This window comes from Spermophilus citellus, assembly GCF_964194105.1.
Source record: "Spermophilus citellus genome assembly, chromosome: 7".
NCBI classification, from domain to species: domain Eukaryota; kingdom Metazoa; phylum Chordata; class Mammalia; order Rodentia; family Sciuridae; genus Spermophilus; species Spermophilus citellus.
This window is the reverse complement of record NC_138188.1, coordinates 163,576,398-163,592,095: the sequence shown is the minus strand read 5'-3', so window position 1 is coordinate 163,592,095 and position 15,698 is coordinate 163,576,398. Positions and strand designations below refer to the sequence as shown.

At 41.3% G+C, this 15,698-nt stretch overlaps 1 protein-coding gene across 6 annotated transcripts in view; it reads left to right on the top strand.

Annotated features, from left to right (window-relative positions):
* HSF2BP (heat shock transcription factor 2 binding protein) overlaps positions 1–15,698 on the top strand; it is a 77,475-nt gene that overhangs the window by 42,343 nt on the left and 19,434 nt on the right. The gene's annotated exons all lie outside the window — the stretch shown is intronic.

Below are 15,698 nucleotides of genomic sequence, written 5' to 3'. Positions count from 1 at the left end.
TTTGGGCACTCTGTGCCCCCTTCCTTCCAGAGAGCCATTTACTTTCTGCACTGTAGTTTTGTTTTTATTTTCCATGCTTTTAAATAAATAGAATCATAGTTTGTATTCTTTTCTGCCAGCTTCTTTCACTCAGCATGATTTTTTTGAGACCCACCCATGTTTTTATGTGCGTTAATAGTTCATTACTTATTACTAAGTAGTATTGTCTTATGAAGATGTATCATGGTGTATTTATTCGGCTGCTGTTTGTTGGATATTTGGGTCATCTCCATCTTTGGGCTATTGCAGGTACAGCTACTATGAGCATTCTTTCATGGGTCTTTGAATGGCCATGTACTTTTATTTCTCTTGGGTAAATATTTAGGGAGTAAAGTGGCTGAGTTGTATGATAGGTGAATGTTAATTTTTCTCTTTTTGTTTTTTATTTTTGTGGTGCTGGGGTTGGAATCTAGAGCCTTGGGCATGCTAAGCAAGTGCTCTACCACTGAGCTACACCCCCAGCCCTGTCTGTCAGTTTTTATGAAACTAGCAAACTGTCTTCCAGAGTGACTAAACCATTCTAGTTTAGCATATCCTCACCAGTGCTTGGTCCAGTCCTCTTGTTCAGTTGTGTTCAGTCGAGTAGTGAAGTAGAGTACTACAGTGGGTACCCCACTGTGGTTAGCATGCATTTTTGTTGTCACTAATGGTGTCAAGCATTTTTTTCACTGGTTCTTTGCCATTTGTATAGGTATTGCTGCTGCTACTTTTTTCTTTTTCTTTTTTTTTTTTTCCTTTTTTGGCAGTGCTGGGGACAGAACCCAGGACCTAAAAAATGCTAGGCAAGTGCTCTTCTGCTGAGCTACATCCCCAGCCCCATGTATCTTCTTTGATGAAATGTCTATTTCTGTCTTTTGCCATTATTTATTTTTTTTATTTAACACTATTATTAGGCTGGGGATGTGGCTCAAGCGGTAGTGCGCTTGCCTGGCATGCGTGCGGCCCGGGTTCGATCCTCAGCACCACATACAAACAACCATGTTGTGTCTGCCCAAAACTGAAAAATAAATATTAAATAATTCTCTCTCCTCCCTCCCTCCCTCCCTCTCTCTCTCTCTCTCTCTCTCTCTTTAAAAAAAAAACTATTAATTTAACCATTATTTATTTATTTTTATTTAACGTTATTTCTTTTTTTTTTTTTTTTAATATTTATTTATTTTTTTAGTTCTCGGCGGACACAACATCTTTGTTGGTATGTGGTGCTGAGGATCGAACCCGGGCCGCACGCATGCCAGGCGAGCGCGCTACCGCTTGAGCCACATCCCCAGCCCCCATTTCTTTTTTTTTTTAAACACTTATTTTTTAGCTGTAGGTGGACACAATGCCTTTATTTTATTTTTATTGGTGCTGAAGATTGAACCCAGTGCCTCATGCATGCTAGGTGAGCTCTCTTGCTCTGAGCCATAACCCCAGTCCCTGGGTTATTTCTTGTTATCAAGAATTCTTGGCATGTTCTATATATGAGTCTTTGTCAGGTATGTAGTAAAACACATTTTCTCACAGTTTATGGCATGCCTTTTGTTCTCTTAATGAGCATTTCTAAAGAGAGCAAAATCAATTTTGATTTTGGTAAAATTTAATATATCTTCTTTCTCTTCTAGGAATCATGGTTTTGGTGTAGAGTGAGTGCATTGCCCAAATCAAGATTGTAAGGGTTTTCTAATGGGTTTCTTCTAATAGTTTTCTGGTTTTACATTTTACATTGTGTATAGGACCTATTTTGATATTTGTGTGTGGTGTCTTGTGCATAAGGCTTTCTTAGCTTCCTGAGCACCTTTGGATTGAACTGTGAACTGCCTTTACCTCTGTGTTGAGAGTCAACTATTCATACACAGGAGGGGCTGTTGATAGACTAACTTCTGTTCCATTGATCCAGTTCCATATCATTATGCTATTACCACACTATATAATAGTCTTGATAGCTTTGTAATAAATGTTAAGTCAGGTAGTGTAAATCCTCCAGATTTGTTATTCAAAGTTATTTTGGTTATTTGTAAGCCCTTAGCCTTTCCATATGAATTTGAGAATGAGCTTGTCATACTCTACCAAAAATGTTCCTGGAGTTTTTATTGTGATGGTGTTGGATCTATAGTTCTATTAGGGAAGAATTTTAACAGCAACAGTATGGGTCTTAATGTGAGAGAAAATAACTGCCAACCTGAATTTTACCTTCCCTTTCCCCATACGTTTCAAGGGTAAGGGTGAAATGAAGGTGTTTCAGGCAAATAAAACCAAGAGCATTGTTACCTATAACCCCCGCCCACCCCAGTGGGCAGTTCTAAGGACATGCTTCTGGAGGAGTGCGGTTAGAAAGAGGGACAGGATGCACATCATGGTCAGAGAGCATCTTCTAAAAGACAGCTGTGGAAGCACAGTGGGAGCCAAAACCAGCAGAGTGGGAGCATCCACAGAGGAGCACTCTGAGGTCTGTGGAGCAGGAATGCAAGACACTACTTGTGGGCTTTTGACATTCGCAGGTTGAATGGAGATGATACAAAAAAGGGCACATTCCTGTACCATTTTGTAGGCCAAAATGGAATGTGAAAATAATTTAAAGGATGACAAGCAGAGTGCTGCACATGGGATTACAACCTCAGGTTTTTATTTTTTATTTTATTTATTTATTTGGTACCAGAGTTTGAATCCAGGGACACTTAACCACTGAGCCACATCCCCAGACCTTTTTATTTTTTATTTTGAGGCAGGGTGTCTCTAAGTTGCGTAGGGCCCGGCTAACATGCTGAGGCTGGCCTTGAATTTTAATCCTCCTGCTTCAGCCTCGAACTGCTGGGATCACAGGTGTGCACCACCACACCTATACCTCAGCTTTTTTTTTTTTTTTTTTTTTTTGAGGTTTATAACATATGTGTGACTCAAGGGCACTCGACCACTGAGACACATCCCCAGCCCTATTTTTTTGTATTTTATTTAGAGACAGGGTTTCACTGAGTTATTTAGTGCCTTGCTTTTGCTGAGGCTGTCTTTGAACTCATGATCCTCCTGCCTCAGCTTCCTGAGCCACTAGGATTACAGGCAAGTACCACTGTGCCCCGATGAACCTCATCTTTTTAATTGGAGTAATATGTAATGTGATTGGCAACATAGTTGGGTTTAACTTTATCTTGCTACTTGCTTTCTTGCTGTCCTCTCTGTTCTTTGTTTCCCTTCCCCCCTTAATTCCAGCTTTTTCCTGCATTAACTTAAGTATTATTTTGTGAATTCACCTGATTAGCTTTGTCCCCTTTCCTCATAGTGGTGTAGGCTGGAGAGTATATTTAGTTGCTTTCTGTGCAGACGCACCTCTTGCTGTTGGCCATTGTATGGTCTTTTCACTGTTATTATCACATATATGTTGTAAACCTCAAAATGCACTTTTTTTTTTTTTTTTGCTTTAAAGAACTGCTTGTGGGTTGGGGATGTGGCTCAAGTGGGAGCGCGCTTGCCTAGCGTGCGTGAGGCACTGGGTTCTATTCTCAGCACCACATAAGTGTGAAATAAAGATACTGTGTCCACCTAAAACTAAAGAAATAAATATTTAAAAAAAAAAGAACTGCTTGTTTTTGGATGCATCATGCATAAATGGGGTATAGCTTTTCATTCTTCTGGTTGTACATGATGTAGAGTTACACAGGATGTGTAATCATATAAGCACATAGGGTAATAATGTCCGATTCATTCTACTATCATTTCTACCCCCAATACACCCTCCCTTTCCTTCACTCCCCTCTGCCTAATCCAGAGTACCTCTATTCTTTCCTGCCCTCCCATTGTGAATTAGAATCTGCATATCAGAGAAAACATTAGGCCTTTGGTTCTTTGGGATTGGCTTATTTTGCTTAGCATTTACTGGCAAATGCCATAATTTCATTCTTATTTAAGGCTGAGTAATAATCCATTGTGTATGTATACCACAATTTCTTTATCCATTCATCTGTTGAAGGGCATCTAGATTGATTCCATAGTTTAGCTATTGTAAATTGGGCTGCTATAAATATTGATATGGCTATGTCACTTTAGTATGCTGTTTTAAGTCCTTTGAGTATAAACTGAGGAGTGGGATAACTGAGTCAACTGGTGGTTCCATTCCAGATAATCTGGTGAATCTCCAGACTGCTTTCCAGAGTGGTTGCACCGATTTGAAGTCCCACCTGCAATGTATAAGTGTACCCTTTTCCCCACATCCTTGCCAATATTTTTTGTTGCTCGTATTCTTAATACATTCTAACTGAGTGAGATAGAATTTCAGTGTAGTTTTGGTTTACATTTCTCTAATTACTAGAGATGGTAAACATTTTTTGGGGTGTTTGTTGATAGATTGTATTTCTTCTTCTGTGAAGTGTCTGTTCAGTTCCTTTGCCCATTTATTAATTGGATTATTTGTGTTTTGGTGTTTTTTGAGTTCTTTATATGTCCTGGAGATTAATGCTCTGTCTGTGGTGTGTGTGGTAAAGATTTTCTCCCATTCTGTAAGCTCTCCATGTTATTGATTGTTTCCTTTGCTGTGAAGGACCTTTCATTTTTATTCTATCCCATTCACTGATTCTTGATTGTACTTTAAAGAATTGCTTTTTTTTTTTGGTGCTGAAGTTTGAACCCAGGGCCTTGTGCATGTGAGGCAATCACTGTACCAACTGAGCTATATTCCCCAGCCCCAAGAACTGCTTTTTAAGAGCTTGCAAAAGTATGAAGGTGGCCTGGTGATGTAGCTCAGTGGTAGAACGCTTACCTAGCATGAATTAGACTCTGGGTTCAATCCTCAGCACTCCAAGAAAAGAGTTTCCAAGAAGAGCTCTAGCAATGGCTCCCCATTGAGTCCCTGCTGATGCAGCGCTTCTTGTGCCTGAGTGACCTAATGTGTTGTGGGAACTCTGAGACAGATGTCCCTCCCATTTTACTGACCAGGAAGCAGGCTCAGAGAACGGGAATGCTGCCTTATTGGCCAAGACCAGTCAGGAAGTACCGCATTTGGTGTCCCTAGCCTCACACCTCTGACTGAGCTTGTGACTTTTCTCCTGTGCCATGCTGAATTCCTAAGTTAAACCTGCATTTAACTTGAAATGTGAAACTTAGTTGCTACCTCCATTTTCATAGATGCCTTACCATTCTGGGGATTCTGTTTGCCTGTGCCACTTCTGCTGTTCCTGGCATCTGCTGACTTGCATGTGTTCTGTCATGTGTTGCAGTGGGACTACTCTGTTTGTGACTCAGACTCTGCACATTCATCAAAGTGACCCATCTGCCATGCCAATATGTTTTAAAACCCCCTGGGCTAAGTAGCACCTTTTCTACTTCCCTCTGTGTGATCTGCTGTCAACAGTACCATGTTGAAAAGTTGAGAAGTGATTTCAGAAGAAAGAAATAAGGAATCTGTTGGTAGAGTGGAAGCCAGAACCAGATGAGCTCATGGAAGAAGCAAAGAGGCTGCCTTCTATTGTGAGCAGCTTTTAGTTCTTCTGTGAAGGTGGGAGAGATGGTATCTTTTTTGGATTTTTGGAATTAAAAAAAAAAACAAAACTAGAAATATAAAATAGCCTACTATGTTAAGCTATACTAGTCCATTTCCTAATCATCTAAATGGTTAGATACATTATGTTTCCACACTTTCAAAATCCAACTTAAAACTACTCACCAGGGAACCTTCCCAGTTTTTCTGACCTCAAGTCTGATCTTCCCTTCTCCTGTGTTCCATGGCGAAATGGTACCAAGGATTCCTGCTGTACTGCTGACGGGTTGTTTGTTGATAGCCCCACACTAATGTATTGGGAGTCCTACCTGGGTGAGAGAGCTGGAATGTTCCTCTTGCCTCCCACAGAACACGTTGATGGAACTCCACATCCTCTCTGCATATCGCTGCTTTACCTGCCCCACTGGTGGGTGGTTGTGGAGGGCCCTCAGCAATCAGAACACGAAAGAGGACAGCCCTATTGAGGACAGTGTTTACTGAGCTCCTAGCCTGGTCTAAGGGAGGGCTCTGAGGCTGTGACTGTCAACTGGAGAGGTGCCAGAGGGACTGCTGGAGCCAGACCACCTGTGAATACGTGGATGGTATTCCATGATTAGAGCACATTATGGCTGCTGTGGGGAGGCCAGTGGGAACAGTGAGGGGGTGGGGGTGGGGGCATTGCATATTTTACCTGAGAGGGCCAGGGCATCCTGAGCCAGGGTGGTAGCAGTGGAGATGATTTGTGTGGCTGGATTCAGGGCATTTTTGAAAGGAAAGGGGGACTCTGTGCTAAGAACCTAAAGATTTTCAGGGAAGGCCAGACTGAAGTTACCTGGATTCAGAAAGGAAAGAGTGTATGCGGAGAGAATGCAGTGATCACTGCAGTTCTTGGGGCTTGCTCTGGGCTGCCCCTGCTCTGTGCACCTCCAAGCATTAACTCCCTGACCCAGCCAGCAGTACTGAGCCACCCAGGGCGAGTTGTGGGAGGAGGGGCAGCAGGGACCCTGGAGGACCAGCAGGAGTCAGGTTGACAGGAAGTGTGGGGCGGGCTTCTCTTGAAGAGCTTTGGCAAGCCTTATTATTATTATTTTTCCCTTTCTCTCCTCCTTGGTTCATCCTCTGTTCTTAGATGTCTTTTTTTTTTTTTTTTTTTTTTTTTTTTTTAACGAGGACAATATAATTAGTGAAAAGCACAAAAACATAAAAGTGAAGCTCAGAAAATGATCACAAAGAAACGGTTATCAACCAGCCAGCTTGAGAAATGAAGTTGCTGCATACAGGAAACCTGTGCTTTTCCCTCATGGCTTCCCACTGTTTCCGTTTTGAGCATTATGTAACTGGAATTGCGCAGGCTGTTTGATCCGGCATGTCTGGGAAGCTCATTGTGCTGTTGCATGTTGCTGTGTTTCGTGTTTGTTGCCTTATTATGGGGTTTCTCAGCATGTTGTCATTTGGGGCCTGATAAGTTCTTTGTAGTAGGACTATCCTGTGCTCTGTAGGCTGTTTAGCGGCATCTCTGTCCTCATCCCACTCAACATGTTTCCATATGTTCAAAATGTCCCACTCCCCAGGAGAGCCACTGGTGTACCCCGTTCCATGGTATGAAACAACCACAGTCCACTTACATTTACTGCAAGTGTATGTTTGGATTATTTCTAGTTTTTGGCTTTTGCAAATAGTGCTGCTCCACAGGCTCCTGTAAATGTGCATTCTTGCCTGTTGGACATGCCTTTAGGAGGCCACCTTCTGGGTCTTTGTGTGTGCCTGTCTCTCACTGTAGCAGTCTGTGTTGGGCTGTTTGCCAAGTGTAAACTTTTACCAATAACAGAGGACCAACAGTTGCTTTTCGTTTCACAGAACACCTGGTATGTCGGCTTGCTTCACCTTAGCTGGCTGATCTGATATAGCGTTATCCTACTGTGCTTTTAATTTCCATTTATTTGATAGGTTCTGATATTGGCTTACTGGCTATATGGATACCCTCTTTTGCCAAATCATGTTCAAGCCCCTTGTCTATTTTGTTAGATTGTGTGAATTTTACATTCTGGATACAGGATCTTTTTTTTTTAAGTTGTAAGTATATTTTCCCACTCCAAGGCTTGTTTTGTCTCTCTTAATGGTATCTTTGAATGTAATGCTTTGTGTTTCCTGTTGAAGAAGTATCTGCCCACCCCCGGTCACAAGGGTATTTACTGTGTCCTTCCTAGAAGCCTCCTCAGTTGGCCCTTCAGTCTAGGAGTAGTCTGCCTGGTTTGCCTGTGGGCTGTAGTAGGACGGGCTTCCCACGTGGCACCGTCACCCAGTGCTGCCGTCGAGGACCCATCCTCTCCCACTGCTCTCGTGAGCACCCTTGGTTCTCCAGCGGCTGCCCACACAGAATGGAGTGCTTCTGGCTGCCCTTTTATTCCTCTGGCCCCTGTCGTTCTGCAGAGCAGAGTGTCACTGGGCAAGTTTAGGTGTCGAGACAGACCTTGGCTTTCTTCGGTATGGCCTTCATTGTTCCTGTCTCTTTTCCATAGACATTTAAGAGTCTGCCTGTCATATTCCTGGTTTTTTTAAAATAATTTTTCCTTTAAAGACAGAGAGAATTTTAATATTTATTTTTTAGTTTTCGGCGGACACAACATCTTTTTTTGTATGTGGTGCTGAGGATCGAACCTGGGCCGCACGCATGCCAGGCGAGCGCACTACTGCTTGAGCCACATCCCCAGCCCTGTCCTGGTTTTTGATTGAAATTGCTTTGAATCTGTAGGTCAGTTTGGAAAAATTGGCATCTTTATAAAATGTTGAGATGGAGACCTTCAGTACACATCATGGTACGTCTCTTCATTCTTTTAGCCGGGTATTGTTTTTTCATAGGTCTTAAGTATCTTGATCAAATTTACTCCCAGTAGCAGTTCTTATCTCTTTTTCTTTTTAAATATTTTTAAATTATAGTTGGACACAATACCTTTATTTATTTATTTATTTTTATGTGGTGCTGAGGATCGAACCCAGCGCCTCGCACATGCTAGGTGAGCGCTCTACTGCTGAGCCCCAGCCCCAGCCAACCTGCAATCCTTATTTCTAATGGCATAATTAGAAATAGACCTTTGACTACACACTGTCAGTTCACCCAGCATATCTGTGAGTGCCTGCACGTTCTCTGGCCTCTTCTCTGGTCAGCACTGGGAAGACAGTAGCAGCTGAGCACACCCAAGCCTCTGCCACTGTGGAACTGGGGGGTAGAGAGAGATGACAGAGACCGTAAACCAGTGAAACACACCCTGTTGAGTGGTACTTCATGCAATTGAGGGAAAAGGCAAGGAGAGGAACAGGAGGGCAGCTTTCTTTTTGAGTTTTAAAATGGTAATGGGAGGCCACTGAGCAGTGGACTTCTGCATGGAGACCTGAAGGAGGAAGAAGGGAGCTCTTTGGATGTCCAAGAGGTGTGTTCCAGCCAGAGGGATGGGCAAGGGGGAGGGTCTGAGGCAGGCTCTTGTAGAGCAGGCATGAGGAGTTGGGAGGAGTTGGCATGGGGTTTGTTCTGTGTAGTTTGGCAGTGATTGTTCAGGGAGCACCAACTGTGTATTAGGCTTTTTTTTTTTCCCTTAGTTGTAGATAGATTTTTATTTTATTTATTTATATGTGGTGCTGAGAATCGAACCCAGTGCCTCATACGTGCCAGGCAAGTGTGCTACCGCTGAGCCCTGTGTACCAGGCATTTTGATAGATACTTCCACGCATCCTTCCACTTGTTCTTTATAATACTGATGCAGATAATTCAAACCTTTAGTTTATAGATGAAGAACAAAGGCCCACTTGGGTTAAATAGCTTTGCTAAGGTATACTGGTGAGGGACTCCAGATTCCATGTTCTTACCTCTGCAGGTGCTGCCACACTTTGTCGCATGCTGGACTCTCACTGTACTTCCTATTTTAGTTCATGTATTTAATGTGTGGCTTTTGAAAAATGGATAATTACCAGATAAAGAAAAAAAGGTTTGTTCTCATTTTAAGATATGGTTGAGAATAGAGGAATCCTCTGAGCACATATTAAAGAACTAGTGCAACTGTCAGGATGTCTTTTTTTTTTTTTTAATTGGATGTTCACAACATTACAGAGCTCTTGACAAATCATATTTCATACATTAGAATCAAGTGGGTTATGAACTCCCATTTTTACCCCAAATACAGATTGCAGAATCACATCGGTTACACATCACATTTTTACATACTGCCATATTAGTGACTGTTGTATTCTGCTACCTTTCCTATCCTCTACTATCCCCCCTCCCCTCCCCTCCCTTCTTCTCTCTCTACCCCATCTACTGTAATTCATTTCCCTCCATGTTTGTTATCCCATTCCCCTCATAAACTCTTATATGTAATTTTGTATAACAATGAGGGTCTCCCTCCATTTCCATGTGATTTCCCTTTTTTTCTCCCTTTCCCTCCTGCCTCATGTCTCTGTTTAATGTTGATCTTTTCTTCCTGCTCTTCCTCCCTGTTCTGTTCTTAGTTGCTCTCATTATATCAAAGAAGACATTTGGTGTTTGTTTTTTAGGGATTGGCTAGCTTCACTAAGCATAATCTGCTCTAGTGCCATCCATTTCCCTGCAAATTCCGTGATTTTGTCATTTTTTAGTGCTGCGTAATACTCCATGGTGTATAAATGCCACATTTTTTTTTATCCATTCATCTATTGAAGGGCATCTGGGTTGATTCCACAGTCTAGCAATTGTGAATTGTGCTGCTATGAACATCGATGTGGCAGTATCCCTGTAGTGTGCTCTTTTAAGGTCTTCAGGAAATAGTCTGAGAAGGGCAATAGCTGGGTCAAATGGTGGTTCCATTCCCAGCTTTACCAGGAATCTCCATACTGCTTTCCACCGCACCCGTTTGCAGTCCCACCAGCAGTGTACAAGAGTACCCTTTTCCCCACATCCTCGCCAGCACTTGTTGTTTGATTTCATCATGGCTGCCAATCTTACTGGGGTGAGGTGGTATCTTAGGGTGGTTTTGATTTGCATTTCCTTGACTGCTAGAGATGGTGAGCATTTTTTCATGTACTTGTTGATTGATTGTATGTCCTCCTCTGTGAAGTGTTTGTTCATGTCCTTGGCCCATTTGTTGATTGGGTTGTTTGTTTTCTTATTGTCTAATTTTTTGAGTTCTTTGTATACTCTGGATATTAGGGCTCTATCTGAAGTGTGAGGAGTAAAAATTTGTTCCCAGGATGTAGGCTCCCTATTTACCTCTCTTATTGTTTCTCTTGCTGAGAAAAAACTTTTCAGTTTAAGAAAGTCCCATTTGTTGATTCTTGTTATTAACTCTTGTGCTATGGGTGCCCTATTGAGGAATTTTGAGCCCGTCCCCACAATCTGTAGATCGGAGCCAACTTTTTCTTCTATCAGACGGAGAGTCTCTGATTTGATATCTAGCTCCTTTATCCACTTTGAGTTGACTTTTGTGCATGGCGAGAGGAGGGGATTCAGTTTCATTTTGTTGCATATGGATTTCCAGTTTTCCCAACACCATTTGTTGAAGATGCTATCCTTTCTCCATTGCATGTTTTTAGCTCCTTTATCAAATATAAGATAGTTGTAGCTTTGTGGATTAGTCTCTGTGTCCTCTATTCTGTACCATTGGTCCACCCGCCTGTTCTGGTACCAGTACCATGCTGTTTTTATTACTATTGCTCTGTAATATAGTTTGAAATCTGGTATCGCTATACCACCTGATTCACACTTCCTGCTTAGAATTGTTTTTGCTATTCTGGGTCTTTTATTTTTCCATATGAATTTCACGATTGCTTTATCTATTTCTACAAGAAATGCCATTGGGATTTTGATTGGCATTGCATTAAACCTATAGAGAACTTTTGGTAATATCGCTATTTTGATGATGTTAGTTCTGCCTATCCATGAACAAGGTATATTTTTCCATCTTCTAAGATCCTCTTCTATTTCTTTCTTTAGGGTTCTGTAGTTTTCATTGTATAGGTCTTTCACCTCTTTTGTTAGGTTGATTCCCAAGTATTTTATTTTTTTTGAGGATATTGTGAATGGAGTGTTTTTCCTCATTTCCGTTTCAGAAGTTTTGTCGCTGATATACAGAAATGCCTTTGATTTATGTGTGTTGATTTTATATCCTGCCACTTTGCTGAATTCATTTATTAGTTCTAGTAGTTTTTTTGTAGACCCTTTTGGGTCTTCTAGGTATAGAATCATGTCATCCACAAATAGTGATAATTTAAGTTCTTCTTTTCCTATTTTTATGCCTTTAATTTCTTTCGTCTGTCTAATTGCTCTGGCCAGTGTTTCGAGAACTATATTGAATAGAAGTGGTGATAGGGGGCATCCCTGTCTTGTTCCAGATTTTAGAGGGAATGCCTTCAATTTTTCTCCATTCAGAATGATGCTAGCCTGAGGCTTGGCATAGATAGCTTTTACAATGTCGAGGTAAGTTCCTGTTATCCCTAGTTTTTCTAATGTTTTGAACATAAAGGGATGCTGTACTTTGTCAAATGCTTTTTCTGCGTCTATCGAGATGATCATATGGTTCTTATCTTTAAGTCTATTGATGTGGTGAATAACATTTATTGATTTCCGTATATTGAACCATCCTTGCATCCCAGGGATGAATCCTACTTGATCATGGTGCACAATTTTTTTGATGTGCCTTTGTATCCGATTCGCCAGAATTTTATTGAGGATTTTTGCATCTAGGTTCATTAGAGATATTGGTCTGTAGTTTTCTTTCTTTGAGGTGTCTTTGTCTGGTTTCGGAATCAGGGTGATGTTGGCCTCATAGAATGAATTTGGAAGAGCTCCCTCTTTTTCTATTTCCTGAAATAACTTGGAAAGTATTGGTATTAATTCTTCTTTAAAGGTTTTGTAGAACTCCGCTGTATACCCATCCGGTCCTGGGCTTTTCTTGGTTGGAAGTCTTTTGATTGCTTCTTCTATTTCATCTATTGATATTGGTCTGTTTAAGTTGTGAGTTTCCTCCTGACTCAGTCAGGGCAAATCATATGACTTAAGGAATTTATCGATGTCTTCACTTTCTTCTATTTTATTGGAATATAGGTTTTCAAAATAATTTCTAATTGTTTTCAGTATTTCTGAAGCATCTGTAGTAATATTGCCTTTTTCATCCCGTATGTTAGTAATTTGAGTTCTCTCTCTTCTTCTCTTTGTTAGTATGGCTAGGGGTCTGTCGATCTTATTTATTTTTTCAAAGAACCAACTTTTTGTTTTGTTAATTTTTTCAATAGTTTCTTTTGTTTCAATTTCATTGATTTCTGCTCTGATTTTAATTAATTCTTGCCTTCTGCTACATTTGCTGTTGTTTTGCTCTTCCTTTTCTAGGGCTTTGAGATGAAGTGTGAGCTCATTTATTTGTTGGTTTTTCCTATTTTTGAGGAATGACGTCCAGGCGATGAATTTCCCTCTTAAAACTGCTTTCATTGTGTCCCATAGATTCCGATATGTTGTGTCTGTATTTTCATTTATCTCTAAGAATTTTTTGATTTCCTCCTTTATGTCTTCTATAACCCATTGATCATTCAGTAACGTATTGTTCATTGTCCATGTAATGTAGGATTTTTCCTTCCTTCTTTTATCATTGATTTCCAGTTTCATTCCATTATGATCTGATAAAGTGCATGGTATTATCTCAACCCCTTTATATTGTCAGGATGTCTTTTGACCTAGTTGGTGAGTTTCTTCTTGTCAGTGTCAGGGTTGTGTGTGTGTGTGTTGAGGGGAGGGCTTCAGTGCCATTTCTTGTTCTCTGGTCCTCAGTTAGCCATAGCTGAATTCCCAGAATGCTATTTGTCCTTCCCTTCTGCGCCCCCCCCCCACTTGGATATGAGGGTAGATGGAACCCTGTTACCATCCAGAAGAACTAGTGTCCTGAAGGAACCAATTTGGGAACCACAACATCAGTTCAGTGGTGACCATAGATGTGTCCTTGGAGAACAGGAGGGGAAGTGAAGGAGGAGGAGGGTGGGCCTAGAGGGACTTGGTAGGCCTTCCTTCTGCAGAGACTTGTCATTTCAGCGTAACTTTGTGTAAAGCTTCTAATCCCTTCACTGAATCTTTGGGTACACGTCAGCCTTCTGTTCTGAATTTCCCCTGCACACAGGGAAGGGTGTTGTTGCTGGCTCTCATGACCAGCCATTGGCCAGTAGCAAACCCTCTATCTGGTGCTGGGCTGGAGTGGCACAGCTTACACAATTTTGCTTCCAAGTTGTTCTCCATGGATGTGATGCAAATATATATATATATATATATATATATATATATATATATATATGTGTATATATATATATATATTTTTTTTTTTTTTAAGAGAGAGAGAGAATTTTTAATATTTATTTTTTAGTTTTCGGTGGACACAACATCCTTGTTTTTATATGTGGTGCTGAGGATCGAACCCGGGCCGCGAGCGCTACCGCTTGAGCCACATCCCTAGCCCAGTGATGCAGTTATTGAAGCTGGGCCAGCAGAGTTATCCAGATGCTGCTACTGGTGACAGCTGGGACCGAGAGAGTTGTGCGCTCACTGGAGGTATTTGTCCATGGTGAACACCACTGCCTGTGGCCTTGGAGCTGTGGGCAGTGCTGGCCCGGGTGTGCTCCATGCCGAGCTCTCATCAGCGTTACCCAGCTGTGGGACATGCTCTCCTCACTCTTCCTGCACTGCCCCAGTGCCCCGCCCTCCCACTCCCCGTCGCCTTAGATGATGGAAACATGAACAAGGAAGCCTGTCTACTTTTGGGAAGAGGCGCTGGGAGCATTGAGAGGACTTTGTGAGAATAGCCCCAAAATGTCAAGAGGAAGCAATATTAAGAATGTTATTTCAGTTATTCTGATTTCTTTGAACTTTAGTAATGAAATAGCTTATTATTTTTTTTTTTTTTGGTTTGTGTTTCTGTGTGGTTCGTTTATATAATTTTTTAAGAATAGGCAAAACTAATCCATGGCAGAAGAAAGGAGAACGTGGTTGCTCTAGTTTGCACTGAGTGGAAGGGAAGAGATGTGAGGGCACTTTATGGTGAAGAAGTGTTCTGTACCTTGATTTGCTGTGTGCATTGGTCAGAACTGAAGTAGTTACACATAATTTCTTGTGTGTCCAAGAAAAACACTTTATTCATGAAGTTTGCTTACCGCCACCTTTCCTTGTTTGTTGTGGTTCTGCCCTTAGTTTCTTTGCTCATGCCTCCTTGCTGATGTGCCAGGATTCCTTTTACTGTTTACTTTTCCAGAGTTATGCATGAGTTGTAAAAATAATGGAGAGAGTCAACCCTCACTCACTGTCCTCTACTCCCCTGATAGTAACATATTACACAACCACAGAATGGTTACTACATTGGTACAATATTATTACCCAATCTTAGCCCAAATTAGAATTTTGGCATTTTTCCCATAGATTTTCTTTCACTTAGCATGTTTCCAAGGGTCATCCATGTTATAGCTTGCATCTGTACTTCACTCCTTTTTATGCCCGAATAATATTCCATTGTATGAACCTACAGTGTTTGTTCATTCATCATTTGATAGGCATTTGGGTTATTTCTGTCTTGGGGCTGGTATGAATCCTGTTACAAGTATTTGTGTGTTCTAGTTATTAGAATAGATCTACCACCAAAAATCCTCTGAATTTCCTCTCATATGAGAAGACTTTGATTCCTCTTCATTTAAAAGGCTGTTTCCCCTGGATGTAGGTTTCTACAATTGACAGTTTCTTTCTTTAAAGAGATGAAAAAGGTGGGTCACTCCCTTCTGGCTTCCAGGGTTTCTGATGAGAAACCCAGACTCTGGATCATTTTCCTTGGTGAGGGGCCACTTCTTTCTTGCTACTGTTGAGAGTAGCTTTCAGAGGATCGGGTGTGTTGTGTCTTGGAGAAGATTTTCTTTAGGTTTATCTGTAGGCCTCTGTCTTTTGCCAGCTCAGGCAAAATTCCAGTCACTGTTTTCGTGGACTGTTTTTCACCCCGCCCATTTTTCCTCTCCTTCCTGGAATGCAGTGACCTGAATGCTTGGTCTCTTATTTTGGTCCCATGGGAACTGTTCATTTTCATTTTAGTCTGTTTCTCTTGGTCATTCAGATTGGCTAATTTCTATTGTCGTGTCTTCCAGTGCACTGATGTGTCTCACCTGTCCCTTCCCTTCTGTCTCTACCAAGCTTTCTATCTCAGTTATGACAATTTCAGTTCTAATTCTTCCTATT